We start from the raw sequence: 24,141 nt of genomic DNA on the forward strand, positions 1-24,141 counted from the left end.
TTAGATTAGGATTGGTCAACAGCCTAACGAGGGGCTCAGGCCACAGGTCAGGTCACATGAACTGAAAGGGTGTTTATGTGAGTGTGTTCTACATTAAGGACTGACTGAAGAAGCAACCGCAAACACACAAACACAGACAAATATATCATCGCAGGTCAACAACCATTACAATGTAGAGCAAAACAACACCACAGAAAAGGGGCTCTGACTGACACCACATTATATTATACTGACTGACACCGCATGATACTGACTGACACCGCATGATACTGACTGACACCGCAGGATACTGACTGACACCGCAGGATACTGACTGACACCGCAGGATACTGACCGACACCGCAGGATACTGACCGACACCGCAGGATACTGACCGACACCGCAGGATACTGACCGACACCGCAGGATACTGACTGACACTGCAGGATACTGACCGACACTGCATTATACTGACTGACACTGCATTATATTATACTGACTGACACCGCATTATATTATACTGACTGACACTGCATTATATTATACTGACTGACACTGCATTATACTGACTGACACTGCATTATATTATACTGACTGACACTATATAATGCAGTGTCAGTCGGTATAATGCGGTGTCAGTCAGTATAATGCGGTGTCGGTCACTGCATTATATTATACTGACCGACACCGCATTATATTATACTGACTGACACCGCATTATACCGACTGACACTGCATTATATTATACTGACTGACACTGCATTATATTATACTGACTGACACCGCATTATATTATACTGACTGACATTATATTATACTGACCGACACTGCATTATATTATACTGACTGACACCGCATTATACTGACTGACACCGCATTATACTGACTGACACCGCATTATACTGACTGACACTGCATTATATTATACTGACTGACACCGCATTATACTGACTGACACTGCATTATATTATACTGACTGACACCGCATTATATTATACTGACTGACACCGCATTATATTATACTGACTGACACTGCATTATATTATACTGACTGACACCGCATTATATTATACTGACTGACACTGCATTATATTATACTGACTGACACTGCATTATATTATACTGACTGACATCGCATTATACTGACTGACACTGCATTATATTATACTGACTGACACTGCATTATATTATACTGACTGACACTGCATTATATTATACTGACTGACACCGCATTATATTATACTGACTGACACCGCATTATATTATACTGACTGACACTGCATTATATTATACTGACTGACATCGCATTATACTGACTGACACTGCATTATATTATACTGACTGACACTGCATTATATTATACTGACTGACACCGCATTATATTATACTGACTACACCGCATTATATTATACTGACTGACACCGCATTATATTATACTGACTGACACTGCATTATATTATACTGACTGACACTGCATTATATTATACTGACTGACATCGCATTATACTGACTGACACTGCATTATATTATACTGACTGACACCGCATTATATTATACTGACTGACACCGCATTATATTATACTGACTGACACCGCATTATACTGACTGACACCGCATTATACTGACTGACACCGCATTATACTGACTGACACCGCATTATACTGACTGACACCGCATTATACTGACTGACACTGCATTATACCGACTGACACTGCATTATATTATACTGACTGACACCGCATTATATTATACTGACTGACAATGCATTATATCACACTGACTGACACTGTATTATATTATACTGACTGACACCGCATTATACTGACTGACACCGCATTATACTGACTGACACTGCATTATATTATACTGACTCACACTGCATTATATTATACTGACTGACACTGCATTATATTATACTGACTGACACTGCATTATATTATACTGACTGACACTGCATTATATTATACTGACTGACACCGCATTATACTGACTGACACCGCATTATACTGACTGACACTGCATTATATTATACTGACTGACACTGCATTATACCGACTGACACTGCATTATATTATACTGACTGACACTGCATTATACTGACTGACACTGCATTATATTATACTGACTGACACTGCATTATATTATACTGACTGACACCGCATTATACTGACTGACACCGCATTATATTATACTGACTGACACTGCATTATATTATACTGACTGACACTGCATTATATTATACTGACTGACACTGCATTATATTATACTGACTGACTCCGCATTATACCGACTGACACTGCATTATACCAACTGACACTGCATTATATTATACTGACTGACACTGCATTATATTATACTGACTGACTCCGCATTATACTGACTGACACTGCATTATATTATACTGACTGACACTGCATTATATTATACTGACTGACTCCGCATTATACTGACTGACACTGCATTATACCAACTGACACTGCATTATATTATACTGACTGACACTGCATTATACCGACTGACACTGCATTATATTATACTGACTGACACTGCATTATACTGACTGACACTGCATTATATTATACTGACTGACACTGCATTATACCAACTGACACTGCATTATATTATACTGACTGACACTGCATTATACCGACTGACACTGCATTATATTATACCGACTGACACTGCATTATATTATACCGACTGACACTGCATTATATTATACTGACTGACACTGCATTATATTATACTGACTGACACTGCATTATATTATACTGACTGACACTGCATTATACTGACTGACACTGCATTATACTGACTGACACTGCATTATACTGACTGACACTGCATTATACTGACTGACACTGCATTATATTATACTGACTGACACTGCATTATACTATACTGACTGACACTGCATTATACTATACTGACTGACACCGCATTATACTATACTGACTGACACCGCATTATACTGACTGACACTGCATTATATTATACTGACTGACACTGCATTATACTATACTGACTGACACCGCATTATACTATACTGACTGACACCGCATTATACTATACTGACTGACACCGCATTATATTATACTGACTGACACTGCATTATACTATACTGACTGACACCGCATTATACCGACTGACACTGCATTATATTATACTGACTGACACTGCATTATACTGACTGACACTGCATTATACTGACTGACACTGCATTATATTATACTGACTGACACTGCATTATATTATACTGACTGACACCGCATTATACTGACTGACACTGTGAATCGTGTGTGGTTGTCTGAACTCCCTTACCAGTGATATGCAATATCTGTGTCAACTCCCACTCCCAACATTACTCTGGTGTGTGTGTCTCTCTACTGGGATTCATTAGCGTCACAGCAGTCATGTGACATGGGGTCAGCCCTCTACAAGTACAACATGGACCTCTGTCCTTCCTTTCTGACTGAGTGTGTGTGTAAGAGGGGGTGGTACAAGGAGCTAATTACAGATCACTTAACAGTATCAAATGAGGGGATTAGATACAATGTTTCTGAATGAGTAGCTAACATTGACTAAATTTTCTCTGAATATTGGGTGTTGAATACTCTCTGCCTGTCCCCCTCCACTTCGGTCTCTCTCAGCCGCACTATACACACTCCCTCCCCCATCCCTAAACACACACAAAAGTCACTTGCATTGCCTGCAGCCCTTCACACACACACACCGCACAGATTCCTGATCCAGTACAGACTCCATGCCATCGCACAGCGGCAGCTGCAGATCCACCCTCAGCTTTAACCAATGTGTTGCCTGGTAGGGGGAGCTGGCCTCTCTCTCTCTTTAACCAATGTGTTGCCTGGTAGGGGGAGCTGGCCTCTCTCTCTCTTTAACCAATGTGTTGCCTGGTAGGGGGAGCTGGCCTCTCTCTCTCTTTAACCAATGTGTTGCCTGGTAGGGGGAGCTGGCCTCTCTCTCTCTTTAACCAATGTGTTGCCTGGTAGGGGGAGCTGGCCTCTCTCTCTCTTTATTCAATGTGTTGCCTGGTAGGGGGAGCTGGCCTCTCTCTCTCTTTAACCAATGTGTTGCCTGGTAGGGGGAGCTGGCCTCTCTCTCTCTTTAACCAATGTGTTGCCTGGTAGGGGGAGCTGGCCTCTCTCTCTCTTTAACCAATGTGTTGCCTGGTAGGGGGAGCTGGCCTCCCTCGCTCTTTAACCAATGTGTTGCCTGGTAGGGGGAGCTGGCCTCTCTCTAACCAATGTGTTGACTAGTAGGGGGAGCTGGCCGCTCGCTCTTTAACCAATGTGTTGCCTGGTAGGGGGAGCTGGCCTCTCTCTCTCTTTAACCAATGTGTTGCCTGGTAGGGGGAGCTGGCCTCTCTCTCTTTAACCAATGTGTTGACTGGTAGGGGAGCTGGCCTCTCTAACCAATGTGGTGACTAGTAGGGGGAGCTGGCCTCTCTCTCTCTTTAACCAATGTGTTGACTAGTAGGGGGAACTGGCCTCTCTCTCTTTAACCAATGTGTTGACTGGTAGGGGGAGCTGGCCTCTCTCTAACCAATGTGGTGACTAGTAGGGGGAGCTGGCCTCGATCTCTTTAACCAATGTGTTGACTGGTTGGGGGAGCTGGCCTCTCTCTCTTTAACCAATGTGTTGACTGGTAGGGGGAGCTGGCCTCTCTCTAACCAATGTGTTGACTAGTAGGGGGAGCTGGCCTCTCTCTCTTTAACCAATGTGGTGGTGGCTGGTAGGGGGAGCTGGCCTCTCTCTCTTTAACCAATGTGGTGGTTGCTGGTAGGGGGAGCTGGCCTCTCTCTCTTTAACCAATGTGTTGGCTGGTAGGATGAGCTGCCCTCTCTCTCTTTAACCAATGTGGTGGCTGGTAGGGGGAGCTGGCCTCTCTCTCTTTAGCCAATGTGGTGGCTGGTAGGGGGAGCTGGCCTCTCTCGCTCTTTAACCAATGTGTTGCCTGGTAGGGGGAGCTGGCCTCTCTCTAACCAATGTGTTGCCTGGTAGGGGGAGCTGGCCTCTCTCTAACCAATGTGGTGGTGGCTGGTAGGGGGAGCTGGCCTCTCTCTCTTTAACCAATGTGTTGACTGGTAGGGGGAGCTGGCCTCTCTCTCTTTAACCAATGTGTTGCCTGGTGGGGGAAGCTGGTCTCGCTCTCTTTAACCAATGTGTTGCCTGGTAGGGGGAGCTGGCCTCTCTCTCTTTAACCAATGTGTTGACTAGTAGGGGGAGCTGGCCTCTCTCTCTCTTTAACCAATGTGTTGACTGGTAGGGGAGCTGGCCGCTCGCTCTTTAACCAATGTGTTGACTGGTAGGGGGAGCTGGCCTCTCTCTCTTTAACCAATGTGTTGGCTGGTAAGGGGAGCTGGCCTCTCTCTTTAACCAATGTGTTGACTGGTAGGGGGAGCTGGCCTCTCTCTCTTTAACCAATGTGTTGCCTGGTGGGGGAAGCTGGCCTCGCTCTCTTTAACCAATGTGTTGCCTGGTAGGGGGAGCTGGCCTCTCTCTAACCAATGTGTTGACTAGTAGGGGGAGCTGGCCTCTCTCTCTTTAACCAATGTGGTGGTGGCTGGTAGGGGGAGCTGGCCTCTCTCTCTTTAACCAATGTGGTGGTTGCTGGTAGGGGGAGCTGGCCTCTCTCTCTTTAACCAATGTGTTGGCTGGTAGGATGAGCTGCCCTCTCTCTCTTTAACCAATGTGTTGGCTGGTAGGATGAGCTGGCCTCTCTCTCTTTAACCAATGTGGTGGTGGCTGGTAGGGGGAGCTGGCCTCTCTCTCTTTAACCAATGTGGTGGTGGCTGGTAGGGGGAGCTGGCCTCTCTCTCTTTAACCAATGTGGTGGTGGCTGGTAGGGGGAGCTGGCCTCTCTCTCTTTAACCAATGTGGTGGCTGGTAGGGGGAGCTGGACTCTCTCTCTTTAACCAATGTGGTGGCTGGTAGGGGGAGCTGGCCTCCCTCTCTTTAACCAATGTGGTGGCTGGTAGGATGAGCTGGCCTCTCTCTCTTTAGCCAATGTGGTGGCTGGTAGGGGGAGCTGGCCTCTCTCTAACCAATGTGTTGCCTGGTAGGGGGAGCTGGCCTCTCTCTAACCAATGTGTTGACTGGTAAGGGGAGCTGGCCTCTCTCTCTTTAACCAATGTGTTGCCTGGTAAGGGGAGCTGGCCTCTCTCTTTAACCAATGTGTTGACTGGTAGGGGGAGCTGGCCTCTCTCTCTTTAACCAATGTGTTGCCTGGTGGGGGAAGCTGGCCTCGCTCTCTTTAACCAATGTGTTGCCTGGTAGGGGGAGCTGGCCTCTCTCTCTTTAACCAATGTGTTGACTAGTAGGGGGAGCTGGCCTCTCTCTCTTTAACCAATGTGGTGGTGGCTGGTAGGGGGAGCTGGCCTCTCTCTCTTTAACCAATGTGGTGGTGGCTGGTAGGGGGAGCTGGCCTCTCTCTCTTTAACCAATGTGGTGGTGGCTGGTAGGGGGAGCTGGCCTCTCTCTCTTTAACCAATGTGGTGGCTGGTAGGGGGAGCTGGCCTCTCTCTCTTTAACCAATGTGTTGACTAGTAGGGGGAGCTGGCCTCTCTCTCTTTAACCAATGTGGTGGTGGCTGGTAGGGGGAGCTGGCCTCTCTCTCTTTAACCAATGTGGTGGTGGCTGGTAGGGGGAGCTGGCCTCTCTCTCTTTAACCAATGTGGTGGTGGCTGGTAGGGGGAGCTGGCCTCTCTCTCTTTAACCAATGTGGTGGCTGGTAGGATGAGCTGGCCTCTCTCTAACCAATGTGTTGACTAGTAGGGGGAGCTGGCCTCTCTCTCTTTAACCAATGTGGTGGTGGCTGGTAGGGGGAGCTGGCCTCTCTCTCTTTAACCAATGTGGTGGTGGCTGGTAGGGGGAGCTGGCCTCTCTCTCTTTAACCAATGTGTTGACTGGTAGGGGGAGCTGGTCTCTCTCTCTTTAACCAATGTGGTGGTGGCTGGTAGGGGGAGCTGGCCTCTCTCTCTTTAACCAATGTGGTGGTGGCTGGTAGGGGGAGCTGGCCTCTCTCTCTTTAACCAATGTGGTGTTGGCTGGTAGGGGGAGCTGGCCTCTCTCTCTTTAACCAATGTGTTGGCTGGTAAGGGGAGCTGGCCTCTCTCTTTAACCAATGTGTTGACTGGTAGGGGGAGCTGGCCTCTCTCTCTTTAACCAATGTGTTGCCTGGTGGGGGAAGCTGGCCTCGCTCTCTTTAACCAATGTGTTGCCTGGTAGGGGGAGCTGGCCTCTCTCTCTTTAACCAATGTGGTGGCTGGTAGGGGGAGCTGGCCTCCCTCTCTTTAACCAATGTGGTGGCTGGTAGGATGAGCTGGCCTCTCTCTCTTTAGCCAATGTGGTGGCTGGTAGGGGGAGCTGGCCTCTCTCGCTCTTTAACCAATGTGTTGCCTGGTAGGGGGAGCTGGCCTCTCTCTAACCAATGTGTTGCCTGGTAGGGGGAGCTGGCCTCTCTCTAACCAATGTGTTGACTGGTAAGGGGAGCTGGCCTCTCTCTCTTTAACCAATGTGTTGCCTGGTAAGGGGAGCTGGCCTCTCTCTTTAACCAATGTGTTGACTGGTAGGGGGAGCTGGCCTCTCTCTCTTTAACCAATGTGTTGCCTGGTGGGGGAAGCTGGTCTCGCTCTCTTTAACCAATGTGTTGCCTGGTGGGGGAAGCTGGCCTCTCTCTCTTTAACCAATGTGGTGTTGGCTGGTAGGGGGAGCTGGTCTCTCTCTCTTTAACCAATGTGTTGCCTGGTGGGGGAAGCTGGTCTCGCTCTCTTTAACCAATGTGTTGCCTGGTAGGGGGAGCTGGCCTCTCTCTCTTTAACCAATGTGGTGGTGGCTGGTAGGGGGAGCTGGCCTCTCTCTCTTTAACCAATGTGGTGGTGGCTGGTAGGGGGAGCTGGCCTCTCTCTCTTTAACCAATGTGTTGGCTGGTAAGGGGAGCTGGCCTCTCTCTTTAACCAATGTGTTGACTGGTAGGGGGAGCTGGCCTCTCTCTCTTTAACCAATGTGTTGCCTGGTGGGGGAAGCTGGCCTCGCTCTCTTTAACCAATGTGTTGCCTGGTAGGGGGAGCTGGCCTCTCTCTCTCTTTAACCAATGTGTTGCCTGGTAGGGGGAGCTGGCCTCTCTCTCTCTTTAACCAATGTGTTGCCTGGTAGGGGGAGCTGGCCTCTCTCTCTCTTTAACCAATGTGTTGCCTGGTAGGGGGAGCTGGCCTCCCTCGCTCTTTAACCAATGTGTTGCCTGGTAGGGGGAGCTGGCCTCTCTCTAACCAATGTGTTGACTAGTAGGGGGAGCTGGCCGCTCGCTCTTTAACCAATGTGTTGACTGGTAGGGGGAGCTGGCCTCTCTCTCTTTAACCAATGTGGTGTTGGCTGGTAGGGGGAGCTGGCCTCTCTCTCTTTAACCAATGTGTTGGCTGGTAAGGGGAGCTGGCCTCTCTCTTTAACCAATGTGTTGACTGGTAGGGGGAGCTGGCCTCTCTCTCTTTAACCAATGTGTTGCCTGGTGGGGGAAGCTGGCCTCGCTCTCTTTAACCAATGTGTTGCCTGGTAGGGGGAGCTGGCCTCTCTCTCTTTAACCAATGTGGTGGCTGGTAGGGGGAGCTGGCCTCCCTCTCTTTAACCAATGTGGTGGCTGGTAGGATGAGCTGGCCTCTCTCTCTTTAGCCAATGTGGTGGCTGGTAGGGGGAGCTGGCCTCTCTCGCTCTTTAACCAATGTGTTGCCTGGTAGGGGGAGCTGGCCTCTCTCTAACCAATGTGTTGCCTGGTAGGGGGAGCTGGCCTCTCTCTAACCAATGTGTTGACTGGTAAGGGGAGCTGGCCTCTCTCTCTTTAACCAATGTGTTGCCTGGTAAGGGGAGCTGGCCTCTCTCTTTAACCAATGTGTTGACTGGTAGGGGGAGCTGGCCTCTCTCTCTTTAACCAATGTGTTGCCTGGTGGGGGAAGCTGGTCTCGCTCTCTTTAACCAATGTGTTGCCTGGTGGGGGAAGCTGGCCTCTCTCTCTTTAACCAATGTGGTGTTGGCTGGTAGGGGGAGCTGGTCTCTCTCTCTTTAACCAATGTGTTGCCTGGTGGGGGAAGCTGGTCTCGCTCTCTTTAACCAATGTGTTGCCTGGTAGGGGGAGCTGGCCTCTCTCTCTTTAACCAATGTGGTGGTGGCTGGTAGGGGGAGCTGGCCTCTCTCTCTTTAACCAATGTGGTGGTGGCTGGTAGGGGGAGCTGGCCTCTCTCTCTTTAACCAATGTGGTGTTGGCTGGTAGGGGGAGCTGGCCTCTCTCTCTTTAACCAATGTGGTGTTGGCTGGTAGGGGGAGCTGGCCTCTCTCTCTTTAACCAATGTGTTGGCTGGTAAGGGGAGCTGGCCTCTCTCTTTAACCAATGTGTTGACTGGTAGGGGGAGCTGGCCTCTCTCTCTTTAACCAATGTGTTGCCTGGTGGGGGAAGCTGGCCTCGCTCTCTTTAACCAATGTGTTGCCTGGTAGGGGGAGCTGGCCTCTCTCTCTCTTTAACCAATGTGTTGCCTGGTAGGGGGAGCTGGCCTCTCTCTCTCTTTAACCAATGTGTTGCCTGGTAGGGGGAGCTGGCCTCTCTCTCTCTTTAACCAATGTGTTGCCTGGTAGGGGGAGCTGACCTCCCTCGCTCTTTAACCAATGTGTTGCCTGGTAGGGGGAGCTGGCCTCTCTCTAACCAATGTGTTGACTAGTAGGGGGAGCTGGCCGCTCGCTCTTTAACCAATGTGTTGACTGGTAGGGGGAGCTGGCCTCTCTCTCTCTTTAACCAATGTGTTGCCTGGTAGGGGGAGCTGGCCTCTCTCTCTTTAACCAATGTGTTGACTGGTAGGGGGAGCTGGCCTCTCTCTAACCAATGTGGTGACTAGTAGGGGGAGCTGACCTCGATCTCTTTAACCAATGTGTTGACTGGTAGGGGAGCTGGCCTCTCTCTCTTTAACCAATGTGTTGACTAGTAGGGGGAACTGGCCTCTCTCTCTTTAACCAATGTGTTGACTGGTAGGGGGAGCTGGCCTCTCTCTAACCAATGTGGTGACTAGTAGGGGGAGCTGGCCTCGATCTCTTTAACCAATGTGTTGACTGGTTGGGGGAGCTGGCCTCTCTCTCTTTAACCAATGTGTTGACTGGTAGGGGGAGCTGGCCTCTCTCTAACCAATGTGTTGACTAGTAGGGGGAGCTGGCCTCTCTCTCTTTAACCAATGTGGTGGTGGCTGGTAGGGGGAGCTGGCCTCTCTCTCTTTAACCAATGTGTTGGCTGGTAGGATGAGCTGGCCTCTCTCTCTTTAACCAATGTGTTGGCTGGTAGGATGAGCTGGCCTCTCTCTCTTTAACCAATGTGTTGGCTGGTAGGGGGAGCTGGCCTCTCTCTCTTTAACTAACGTGGTGACTGGTAGGGGGAGCTGGCCTCTCTCTTTTTAACCAATGTGGTGGCTGGTAGGATGAGCTGGCCTCTCTCTCTTTAACCAATGTGGTGGCTGGTAGGGGGAGCTGGCCTCTCTCTCTTTAACCAATGTGGTGCCTGGTAGGATGAGCTGGCCTCTCTCTCTCTCTTTAACCAATGTGGTGGCTGGTAGGATGAGCTGGCCTCTCTCTCTTTAACCAATGTGGTGGCTGGTAGGATGAGCTGGCCTCTCTCTCTTTAACCAATGTGGTGGCTGGTAGGATGAGCTGGCCTCTCTCTCTTTAACCAATGTGGTGGCTGGTAGGATGAGCTGGCCTCTCTCTCTCTTTAACCAATGTGTTGGCTGGTAGGATGAGCTGGCCTCTCTCTTTAACCAATGTGTTGGCTGGTAGGATGAGCTGGCCTCTCTCTCTCTTTAACCAATGTGGTGGCTGGTAGGATGAGCTGGCCTCTCTCTTTAACCAATGTGTTGACTGGTAGGGGGAGCTGGCCTCTCTCTCTCTTTAACCAATGTGGTGGCTGGTAGGATGAGCTGACCTCTCTCTCTTTAACCAATGTGTTGGCTGGTAGGATGAGCTGGCCTCTCTCTCTCTCTCTTTAACCAATGTGGTGGCTGGTAGGATGAGCTGGCCTCTCTCTCTCTCTCTTTAACCAATGTGGTGGCTGGTAGGATGAGCTGGCCTCTCTCCACTGAGTTAACCCTTTAAGTGCTAGAGACGCTGAATGACAACATGCATGAAAAGTAAACCAGAACCACATAGAAACAGGCAAACGCTGGACTTTGGTGCACGTACACAAACAAATTCATCCATGTACAACACACACACACCCACTATCTCTGCCAGTGTGGCAGTGAGGAATCGTCCTGAGGAGAAACCCTGGCTGTGTCCCAAATGACAACCTGTAAAATGCACTGCTTCTGACCAGGGCCCATACAGCGGTTTGAGCCAGTCACGTATGTTTGTTTACAAAGAAGCAAAATGGGAGCTTCGTGAGTTGAGTCACTTCTGCATTGCAAGGACTGATTTAAAAAAAAAATGTTTTATTTAACCTTTATTTAAGTAGGCAAGTTCACAGCTATATACATATATATATATATATACACCTTATAACTATTAAATTAACTACCTATGATGTAGCAAATAAATGTTTTCCAGTTGGGTTTTGCTAACTTGCTAATATTAACTAAGTGGCTAATGTTAGCTAAGTGGCTACTTTTAGCTTGCAAGATCAAGCTTCTTTTATTATTTTTTTATTTTAGTGCCACTCTTGGTAACAGCAGCAGAGACAATCCCCTCCAGGATTAAGATCCCCGCTGCCTAATATTTGTCTTGTGCGTGCAGCAAACTGCGTTGAGATAATAATGTAAGGAAACAGCAGGGAGCAGATCTCGAACCCTCAACCTTCTAGCCCGAAGTCCAGCGCGCTATCGACTGTGCCGCAAAAGCATGCTCGAACGGTAGAGTCGATTTCCGCGCTTATAAACCCAGGGTCATTACACTAACTTTCTGAGCTGGGTTGTCTGTCCAGTAGTAAATGTTTGCATGCACTCGTTAGCATTTAGCATCCGCTTTGAGAATTACAGTTATCATTAGCACTATTGCTAACAACTACACAAAGTGTGGACTAGACACGAGCGCACTGCACCGCAACACACACAGACACTAGCCGCGAAAAACATGACCCTTGGTCAACCTCAGTGCATCACAACAAGTAAATTAAGGTTGGGTTCGGATAACCTAACCAAACTACAATTACAATGTCAACAAATCCTGCCCCATTTTACCAAGCTCCGTGTGCAAAATCACCCTGCCGTCCACTTCGCGTTTTTTACGTAATTGAAAGGGGCTTCTCTGTTGTTTCATCACCCACCCCCCCCCCTCTCCCAACGTGTACAAAGGATCACGTCAGTTTGAACCTGAAAAGCCCTATAAGGCTTGACCATGTAATGTGTGGCGCATATTACAGCAGGATGCACAGCCAAACTCTATGGTTTAACGGCGATGTTAAAAACTGATGTCAAAGCTAACATGCAAACATAATGTCCAATATGGTGTAGCAGTCAGACATCTTTGTCCTGTTGTGTCCCTTGTGTATATATCTTTTTACATCTTTTTAAATATATTTTCCTAAACCTCAACTTCTAAATACTCTCCTGCAACCCGCCTCACCCAATGTGGCGTGGATCTGTTTTTTTTCTCCTAAAGTATCTCTATTTACTTTGGATCTGGAATCCCTCAACTGAAGCTAGCCAGCTAACTACCAGCTATCAGTCAGCAAACCATTGCTAGCGGTCATCAGCTAACGTTTAGCTCAGAAAGCTCTCGCCAGTTCGAACAATGTGCCAAAAACTGGAGCATAACGGACCTATTATTTATTTTTTCCCACATATCCCCGGATTCCTACCGCAAACTCTGAACATTTTCATCTGGATCTTCGCAACTAGCTAACCGCAATCCCGAGTGACTACTCCTGGCTAGCATTTCCATCCCGGAGCAAGCACCAATTAGCCTGAAGCTAGCCCGGCCAGGATTCCAACAGGCCCCTCAGGCCTCAGGTCTGCTGAAGGCCCATTCTGCTAACCGCAGCCTACTAGCTACCTAGAGCTACTTGGAACCCTACAAATTCCACGACTGGTCTAGCGACGTCACCGCACGAAGAGGCAAAAACAGACTTACCCCCATCGCGACGTCCCCCAAAGGCTAACTTGCTAGCCCCAGTCTGTTAACTGCTAGCTTGCCTGCCCCGGTCTGCCAACTGCTAGCCCCGGTCTGCCAACTGCTAGCCCCGGTCTGCCAACTGCTAGCCCCGGTCTGCCAACTGCTAGCCCCGGTCTGCCAACTGCTAGCCCCGGTCTGCCAACATGTCTGACTACAACAGTGAACTAACTAGCAGCAACAAACCAACCCAGGGCCATAACAAATCATGTCACAGTTGGTGGCCTGAATCTAATAAAATCTGGAAGCAGTCAGTCTACATAGAATTTGAGATGACGTTATTACTTTATTTCTCAAGCTGTTTATAAATGAGTGTTGATGACATTAGTTGACCCTGCCAGACTGATCCCCCTAGTCATGATGCCGGGACCTACCAGAAAGGGAAAAGATGGGTATAGTAACATGTCCTTCAATGTGTGATTGCAATGGTTTAGCGATAATTTCATTCACTGTTCATTTGCTATTTTCACAGTTTGTCAGGTGAGACCTCAGAATAAAAGTGTGTCATGAGACCTTTGTGACACCTGTGTTGTTGCCAGAGTCTCACTTGAATACTATGAAAAGGACATCTTAAAGCGTCTGATAGTGACCTGAGTCACTGCCCTGATGACACAGACAGCTTCATTAACAACGACGGGTAATGTGTGTTATGTGAAATATGCAAAGTTGTATAAAAAAATAACAAAAATACCCGGCTTGATAAAACAGTAGGCTAATTCCTCAGCCAAGCAAGATACAACGAGTTGTTTTTGAAGTGCACTAGCAAAAAGCTTTGTTCTTTCTTCAGAAGAAAATGCAAGTTGTAACTTGGCTATTATATCACCCTGTCACAGGCCCTCCCAGTCAACACCACCTCATAAGATTGTCTGCTGCAGATATTGGAGAGATGTCCAGTTTGCAGCCGAACATGTATCATAGAGAAGACCAACAAGGGGGTCATGCTGACAGGCCCCCGCTGTGAGTATTTCTATGAATGGAACAGTCAGCCAGAGATGCAACTTTCACTGGGTACATGCCCCCCCACATACTGAAATTGTATATATGTGACTCACCACCTGGATTCGGTCTTATGTAGCAACATTTGAAAGTGTTTTTTTTTTTTACATTGGATAAAAGTAGAGACTTAGAGCTACAAAATTGTATATTATACACTGCAGTTGAGGAACAATGGGGAAGTAATTCTGCTTTGAAAGTTGATAAACTTGTAAACTCACTTTTGGGAAAATGGCACACTTGATAATTTTTTTACCTAGGGATAATATGAAAACAGCCTAACCAGCTCTGCTGGCAACAATTTCATTACACTTTTTTGCAGACGTTTACTGACACCGGCCATATTCAACAATGCCACGGTGCTGGAAGCTAACCAACCAGGTTCAATGTTAGCTAGCTAACATTAGGCTCTAACTAGAAAAGTAAATGGCTCTGGGATACAAATAATAACATCAGATAGAGAGCCAGCCAGCTAATGTTAGCTAGCTAGCTAACAGTGCACTTTAGCTTAAGACATGTTGCTAGGTAAACAATGTTTAGAATCACACACGTCACGAAACGTTTGCTAACGAGCCAGCCAGCTAACATTAGCTAGTTAATAATTAAACAACAATGAACACAGTGCCAAATCATGTCATTACTACTCTGCACGAATACGACTCTGGGATACAAATTATAACGTCAGCTAGGGAGCCAGCCAGCTAACGCTAGCTAGCTAGTTAACAGTACACTTTAGCTTGAAATGAAACCACTTTCTGTCAAGATTAGAAACGTGTAATATCTGAAAATGTAGCTAGCTATTGCTAGATTATTTTACCTGTATACATCACCATGCATGATGGACGGGTCTCCCTCTCAGGAATGCCATACCACGGTTGCCCTTAGCTTGAACATGTAATCCGGCGACAGGTGTTTTCTCCATCACTTTAGCTATCATACTCTAATTCCACTGATTTCAAAACTTGAAAGTGGAGACCAACACTTATGCAGCTCCACTACACAATACATTAAAAAAAGCCGCATTCGACAGGATTACCAACACAGACTGATGAGCTCAAATAGACAGAAGCCTATATGCAGACCAATCTGAACTCCTCTCTCAGCATGTCCAGCCCACTTATTATCTCAGTCAATCATGGCTAGTGGGAAGGTTGCTTGTTCTGTGGCTTAACCAACAAAGCTCGTAATTTAACAATTTTATTTGTATTTACAGATGGCATTCAAGTTTGTTATTAAGGCACATGAAAGTTCACATGTTCGAGAAGGCATTTCTGCCATTAAAAATAACGTTCAAATGGCTCTCCTGTGAAGTCGTGACTTACGACATATGCCTAGTTTCCTCAATCGGGTCACATCTGTCCTCCCCAGATTTATCATTGGAATGTGATACAAAACAAGGCAACGGTGTGCTTTAGGACCACACGGATGCCTCCGAACAGCCGGGTCGGCTGTTGAGTGTTTTTCAAAGTGGATATAATAATATATTTTTTTTAATCCCGCCCCACTTCTAAAACCAAAGTTGCACCCCTGCAGTCAGCAAACAGGTTCCGTTAGCAGGTCCCACCCCCCGGGAAAAATTACTAAAAGTTGACAAATAAAACTGTTGCCGGCCAAAATGACCAGGAGAAAAACAATCCCATTCCAAAATAATGCTTTATATTCAGTGATGGAAAAAAAATCTGTCGATGTAAGTACATTTGACCGTCATGCTTATCGATCAATAGGTTAATTTGGATAATATAGTGTAAATAAATTGGCATGTGTTTATTTTCGTTAGTCATCATGTATCTTTATATTTGTCCAACACAACTATCACACACACAGCATACAGAGATGTATTTTGAGAGGGATTTCTCCTAATGCTCCTCTTGCAGCTGGAGTTAAACATGCTTTTAGAAGCCCACTCATTGCACAACAATTCTAAATGCGATTGCATGTTAAAAACAATTGTGGTGCATGATTAAAAAAATAGCTACTATTTTTATTTCTCAACTGGTAATTGAAGAGCGCCTCCAAATTCACCATTCAACTGCAAGCAACAGGCCATCAGCGCATCATCACCACTTTACAATGTGAGCTGGAGGAAATATGCATTTGGAAATTATACTTAAATTGTTTGAAACCTGAATATTTTACTACATATTATGAGGCATGTCTAACCCTTCTTCAAAGTAGCCTATAGACAAAGTCCCACCGTAGAAACTTATAGGCAATTATTTCATAAAGACTTCATTGACGGCGGGAATTTCAAGTTGGAGATACTTACAGCCTACTGTTTCTACCGATGACATCATAACGTGTGCCTGTTTCATTTTAAAAATACAAATCTGAATGAAATTGAAGAAAATCTCAAATTCAACAAAATGCGAGAACACCAGCCTCTGCCATATGGACACATTGATCCAGGTAAGACTGTAGCACGTTAAGCGAGGGAGTGTTTGGGGATAAAAAGGGAAAGCAGCATGCACAACGGGGCAGAGTAGGAGAGAACCAAGAGCGTTATGAAGAGAGCATACTATCTGTGAGATTACATGTTGTGCCTTGGGACTGTCGGACTCCCTTGTGTACCGGACCGGATTAGCTGAGGACCCGAGTGTGAGGATGACCCTGGAAAACGGAACGTGGACTGTGAGGTGATTGGTGAATTCCCCCTGTCTTTCCCTGTGTACGAAAATCCCTAATAAACTTCCCCCTTGAGTTCTATTTGTGCCTGATTTGTTATTGAACTTGGTGACGTGGAAACCCCACACCCTTAATCTATCTATATCTATCTATCTATATATACACACACACACACACTGGGGCAAGAAAGTATTTAGTCAATTAGTCAGCCACCAATTGTGCAAGTTCTCCTACTTAAAAAGATGAGAGGCCTGTAATTTTCATCATAAATTGACACACCTAATTCAAGGGTTTTTATTTATTTTTACTATTTTCTACATTGTAGAATAATAGTGAAGACATCAAAACTATGAAATCATGTAGTAACCAAAGAAGTGTTAAACAAATCTAAATATATTTTAGATTCTTCAAAGAAGCCACCCTTTGCATTCTCTCAACCGGCTTCACTTGTTGGCCGTTTTTCCTTGGACTCTGCGGTACAACTCCTTCCAAACCATGTCAATTGTGTTTGACCCATTGTTCATACATGCAGAGATCATCCGTTCACCTACTCTGCGTCTCATAAAGACACGGCGGTTGGAACCAATAATCTCAAATTTGGACTCATCAGACCAACGGACAGATTTCTACCAGTCTGTCTATTGCTTGTGTTTCTTGGCCCAGGCTGTATCACAACTGGTCGTGATTGGGAGTCTTATAGGGCGGCGCACAATTGGCCCGGGGTATGCTGTCATTGTAAATAAGAATTTGTTCTTAACTGACTTGCCTAGTTAAAAAGAAAATGTAAAAAAATAAGTATCTTATTATTGGTGTCCTTTAGTAGTAGTTTCCTTGCAGCAATTCAACCGTGAAGGCCTGATTCACACAGTCTCCTCTGAACAGTTGATGTTGAGATGTGTCTGTTGCTTGACCTCTGAAGCAATTAACTCTAATGAACTTATCCTCTGCAGCAGAGGTAACTCTGGGTCTTCCATTCCTGTGGCGGTCCTCGTGAGAGCCAGTTTCATCATAGCGCTTGATTGTTTTTGTGACTGCACTTGAAGAATTGTTAAGTTCTTGACATTATCCAGATTGACTCATTTCTCTTTGCTTATTTGAGCTGATCTTGCCATAATATGGACTTGGTCTTTTTTCCAAGTAGGGCTATCTTCTGTGACCACCTCTACTTTATCACAAAACAACTGATTGGAAAGAAAACCTCCCTGGTCTTTGTGGTTGAATCTGTGTTTGAAATTCACAGCTCGACTGAGGGACCTTACAGATAATTGTATATGTGGAGTACAGAGATTAGTTAGTCATTAATTATTATTGAATACAGAGTGACTTATGTGACTGGTTAAGCACATTTTTACTCCTGAACTTATTTAGGTTTGCCATAACAAAGGGGTTGAAAACTTGACTCATATCAATTTTTCATGTTTTATTAATTTGTAAACATCTAGAAAAACATTCCACTTTGTCATTTTGAGGTATTGTGTGTAGGCCAGTGACAACAAATCTCAATTTAATAAATGTTTTATTAATTTGTAAACATCTAGAAAAACATCTCAATTTAATACATGTTTTATTCAGGCTGTAACAACATGTGGAACAAGTCAAAGGTGGTGAATATTTCTTAAGACACTAACCTCTCTTTCTAAATTTTGAAAGGGTATTTTCCTCTCGTCACACAAAAAAACGGTTGTTTATCCGCTAACTGCATAACGGAATGAACATTCGCACGCAGCCTTCTGCGCATCGCTGCGCTTAAGTTTATCCACATTCTAAGCGAAACGTTCAGATCTGTTGCATGAGCCTCATTGCTTTTTAAAGTGTCGTCCCCCCCCTTTAAAATAAAATAATATTTAGCATAGACCTACTGGCTGTATGAATTTGAGATTTATCGTCCCACAACTGTGCCAGAGTCTGTTTGCAATAGGCTATTTCTTTCTCACACAGAATGACAAGCTGACCAATAGAATAGGTCAACTTTTTTTTTTTACATAGGTTACTCATTTTGTTGGCTGAGGAAAAGTAAATGTGGACAGTTATTCTGACATTGGTGGTCCTTGGGAAGCTAACTTACACCATAAAAAAATGATTATAGTCACGTGATGATTATATAATCATAATTTAGGCTAATAATATAACTTAATCACTGTTCTCAAAAAAGACTGTTCATTTCAGCGCATAGTGGGGTAAAGTAAGGGTGATACCAAGTCAACTGAAATGCGTCTTTCCGTAAAAATTCCCTGTCTTAGGTCAGTTAGGATCACCACTTTATTTTAAGAATGTGTAATGTCAGAATAATAGTAGAGTGATTTATTTCAGCTTTTATTTCTTTCATCACATTCCCAGTGGGTGAGAAGTTTACATACAGTCAATTAGTATTTGGTAGCATTGTGTTTAACTTTGGTCAAACGTTTTTGGTAGCCTTCCACAAGCTTCCCAATAAGTTGGATTACTTTTGGCCCATTCCTCATCGCCAAACCCACTGGCTCCAAGTCATCTACAAGTCTTTGCTAGGTAAATCCCCGCCTTATCTCAGTTCACTGGTCACCATAGCAGCACCCACCCGCAGCACGCGCTCCAGCAGGTATATTTCACTTGTCACCCCCAAAGCCAATTCCTCCTTTGGCCGCCTTTCCCTCCAGTTCTCTGCTGCCAATGACTGGAACGAACTGCAAAAATCGCTGAAGCTGGAGACTCATATCTCCCTCACTAGCTTTAAGCACCAGCTGTCAGAGCAGCTCACAGATCATTCCATCTGTAAATAGCCCATCCAACTACCTCATCCCCATACTGTATATATTTATTTTGCTCCTTTGCGCCACAGTATCTCTACTTGCACATCCATCTTCTGCCCATTCTACCATTCCAGTGTTTAATTGCTATATTGTAATTACTTCGCCACTATGGCCTATTTTATTGTCTTACCTCCCTTATCTTACCTCATTTGCACACACTGCATATTTACTTTTTTTTGTCTACTGTATCATTGAGTATGTTTGTTTACTCCATGTGCAACTCTTGGTTGTTGTATGTGTCAAACTGCTTTGCTTTATCTTGGCCAGGTCACAGCTGTAAATGAGAACTTCTTCTCAACTTGCCTACCTGGTTAAATAAAAGGTGAAATACAAATAAAATAAATACAAAATTCCTCCTGACAGAGCTGGTGTAACAGTCAGGTTTGTAGGCCTCCTTTCTCGCACACGCTTTTTCAGTTCTGCCCACACATTTTCTATAGGATTGAGGTGGCCACTCTTTGAAACGGCCACTCGAATACCTTTACTTTGTTGTCCTTAAGCCATTTTGCCACAACTTTGGAAGTATGCTTGGGGTCATTGTCCATTTGGAAGACCCATTTGCGACCAAGCTTTAACTTCCTGACTGATGTCTTCATGTTGCTTCAATATATCCACATCATTTTTCCAGCCTCATTATGCATCTATTTTGTGAAGTGCACCAGTCCCCCCTGCAGCAAGGCACCCCCACGACATGATGCTGCCACCCCCATGCTTCACGGTTGGGATGGTGTTCTTCAGCTTGCAAGCATCCCCCTTTTTCCTCCAAACTTAATGATGGTCATTATGGCCAAACAGTTCCATTTTTGTTTCATCAGACCAGATGAAATTTCTCCAAAAAGTTCATTCTTTGTCCCCATGTGCAGTTGCAAACCGTAGTCTGGCTTTTTAATGGCGGTTTTGGAGCAGTGGCTTCTTCCTTGCTGAGTGGCATTTCAGGTTATGTCGATATAGGACTCGTTTTACTGTGGATATAGATACTTTTGTACCTGTTTCCTCCAGCATCTTCATAAGGTCCTTTGCTGTTGTTCTGGGAATGATTTGCACTTTTCACACCAAAGTACGTTTATCTCTAGGAGACAGAACGCGTCTCCTTCCTGAGTGGTATGATGGCTGCGTGGTCCCATGGTGGTTATACTTACGTACTATTGTTTGTACAGATTAATGTGGTTCCTTCAGGCATTTGGGAATTGCTCCCAAGGATGAACCAGACTTGTGAAGGTCTACAATTATTTTTCTGAGGTCTTTGCTGATTTTGATTTTCCCATGATGTCAAGCAAAGAGGCACTGAGTTTGAAGGTAGGCCTTAAAATACATCCACAGGTACACCTCCAATTGACTCAAATGATGTCAATTAGCCCATCAGAAGCTTCTAAAGCCATGACATCATTTTCTGGAGTTTTCCAAGCTGTTTAAAGGCACAGTCAACTTAGTGTATGTAAACTTCTGACCCACTGGAATTGTGATAAAGTGAATTAATCTGTAAACATTTGTTGGAAAAATTACTTGTGTCATGCACAAAGTAGATGTCCTAACCGACTTGCCAAAACTATAGTTTGTTAACAAGAAATTTGTGGAGTGGTTGAAAAACGAGTTACCGAACGAAACCTAAGTGTATTCTAAACTTCTGACTTCAACTATAGGCTCTGCGTCCATGAGGCTAGGGAAAGCTTTCCCTGACTGTCAGTTAGTCTTCAGATACACAGAGGTATCTGGGATCATGTTACTGTGCCTCCGAACACATGATGCAGGCTGAAAAGAATGCTACAGAAATACATTTGGCTGCCATTAGTGGGATCACATAGCACATCACACACACCTTAATTCCCCCAAACCCAGAGCAAAACAACAACAAACAGAGGCTTGTATCATATCAGCTCTGAGATCCGGCTGTTTCCACGAGAACACTGGGTAAACAGGAAATCACACTTCGACCACTAAACCGTTTGAGGGGTTGTGGCTAGATGGTATACAGCAACGGACAGAGGGAGAGCATTTTAGTTAACCTGCTGCCTAAGTAGTCCCAACCTGCTGCCTGAGCACTCCCAGCCCGCAGCCTGAGCACTCCCAACCTGCTGAAAGAGCACTCTCAACCTGCTGAAAGAGCACTCTCAACCTGCGGCGAAAAGTCACTTCCGTCTGTAGCTGTATACCATCTAGAGAGAGAGACAAAGCGAGATACAAAAAGAGCGAAAGTAGTGCATTTATAAAGGCAATAGGACGTCCTTTGGTACACTGACACAAGAGTATTTACTAGTCGGGTTGTTTGTAGCCTAAAAGGAGAGGCCTACTGTGTGTAATACTGCGTGTAATACTTAAGATACTGACCTTCTCATATTTACCACAATCTCTCTCAAACATCTTGTGGCTTGTTCCTCCAAGGCTACGTCCCAAATCGCACTCTATTCTCTAGACTTGTTACCAGAGCTCTATGGGCCCTGGTCAGATTAAGGGAATAGGGTGCCATTTAGGATGTTGACCTAGGGAATGTGGTAGTGGGGAAGTGGCTGCTTGGACATTAACATTCCACTACCGTGACAAGTGGGTACTTAGCTACTAAATGATTGCAGAAGCTTCGGTCAAGAAGTATCAGAGAGAGCAGATGAGTCGAGTCTGACACCCTAATATGGTGATCTTCCGATCAAACCCCCCAAAAATGTATTGAAAAAAATATATATTTTTCACCACCCCAAAGAAAGAGCGAGAGATGGTGACTGATGTGGTCTGGTTGATGACAAGCGCTTGTCAACAAGCACATAGGTCTCTCTAACTCACACACACTTTAAAATGCAGTTTATTCTGTGCTAGTGATGAGCAGATGACACATTCACAACTGCTATTTTCCAACATGTCTCTGTTTTCACTCAACCACTCTACGAACACCACTCTACCAACCCCACTACCACCACCACTCTACGAACACCTCCACCACACTACGAACACCTCCACCACTCTACGAACACCTCCACCACTCTACGAACACCTCCACCACTCTACGAACACCTCCACCACTCTACGAACACCTCCACCACTCTACGAACACCTCCACCACTCTACGAACACCTCCACCACTCCACCTCCACCACTCCACCTCCACCACTCTACGAACACCTCCACCACTCTACGAACACCACCAACACCTCCAGCACCACCAGCACCACTACCACCAGCACCTCTACCACCAGCACCCCCCTACCAACACCAACACCACTTCACCACTCTACCAACACCACTTCACCACTCTACCACCGCCACCACTCTACCACCACTCTACCACCGCCACCACTCTACCAACGTATCAGAGAGAGCAGATGAGATGAGTCGAGTCTGACACCCTAATATGGTGATCTTCCGATCAAACCCCCCAAAAATGTATTGAAAAAATATATATTTTTCACCACCCCAAAGAAAGAGCGAGAGATGGTGACTGATGTGGTCTGGTTGATGACAAGCGCTTGTCAACAAGCACATAGGTCTCTCTAACTCACACACACTTTAAAATGCAGTTTATTCTGTGCTAGTGACCTCCACCACTCTACGAACACCTCCACCACTCTACGAACACCTCCACCACCCAGCACCACCAGCACCACTACCACCAACCAACACCCCCTACCAACACCACTTCACCACTCTACCACCGCCACCACTCTACCACCACTCTACCACCACTCTACCAACGCCACCACTCTACCAACGCCACCACTCTACCAACGCCACCACTCTACCAACGCCACACCACCGCCACCACTCTACCAACGCCACACCACCGCACCACCGCCACCACTCTACCACACCACCGCCACCACTCTACCACCGCCACCACTACCACCACTCTACCAACACCACCACTACCACCACTCTACCAACACCACCACTCTACCACCACCAGCCCCTGATTAGTCCCGCTCTACCAGCCACACTCTACCAGCCCAGGTCCCTGCTTAGTAGGGATGGGTACTGAAACCCGGTGTTAAACGGGCCCCGGGGCTAAATGATGAAAGATGGTAGTATTGATTATCTACAACGTTATCGGTTCTGCTTTCGGTACTGGAGATATTAAGAAAATAAATGTCCTATTTATTATTACTACATAAACGTTATCTTGTACATTTTTATCTCACCAACCGTTTCTAATTTTGCAGTAAGTATGAAGACATTTGTCTATGATGCATTTTCGCTATTCCCAATCCAGAAGAGAGAGATCTCTCCCTACGCTACAGCACACACAGCACCCTGCTCTTAATTAGTGACGACAGTGGAGAGAGCTAAACAATACTCCGTTGCCACAACAACAAGACATTCTGCTTGTAAAGGGGAGGAAACACGAGCAATCTGTCCAAACATCTATGGAAAGTGCATCATGTACAGGCAGAGAAGTGCACAGTGTTCGACTGCCTAGCTCGTAGTTATTTCCCTCGTTGCCTGATCTACGTTAGGTATGTATGCTAGCAGTCTAGAGCCCACACACACACGGCGTTAACTAGATTATATGAACATGGGTTCCTGATCAAAAAGACCCATTAGCCAGCTGATTTCTTAGCTATGGGTGAGTTCAGAAATTCAAAATCACCCATTAAAAGGATTTTGCAACTTTGTTAAAACCTGTTGCATCTCTA

General features: G+C 45.7%; 1 protein-coding gene across 2 annotated transcripts in view; it reads right to left on the reverse strand.

The window, feature by feature from the left end:
* Positions 1-24,141, reverse strand: part of LOC100135871 (insulin receptor) — a 211,087-nt gene that overhangs the window by 77,259 nt on the left and 109,687 nt on the right. The window lies entirely within an intron of this gene.

This window comes from Oncorhynchus mykiss, chromosome 8 (genome assembly GCF_057628025.1).
Source record: "Oncorhynchus mykiss isolate SJ-2025 chromosome 8, ASM5762802v1, whole genome shotgun sequence".
In the NCBI taxonomy this organism is placed as follows: Eukaryota; Metazoa; Chordata; class Actinopteri; order Salmoniformes; family Salmonidae; genus Oncorhynchus; species Oncorhynchus mykiss.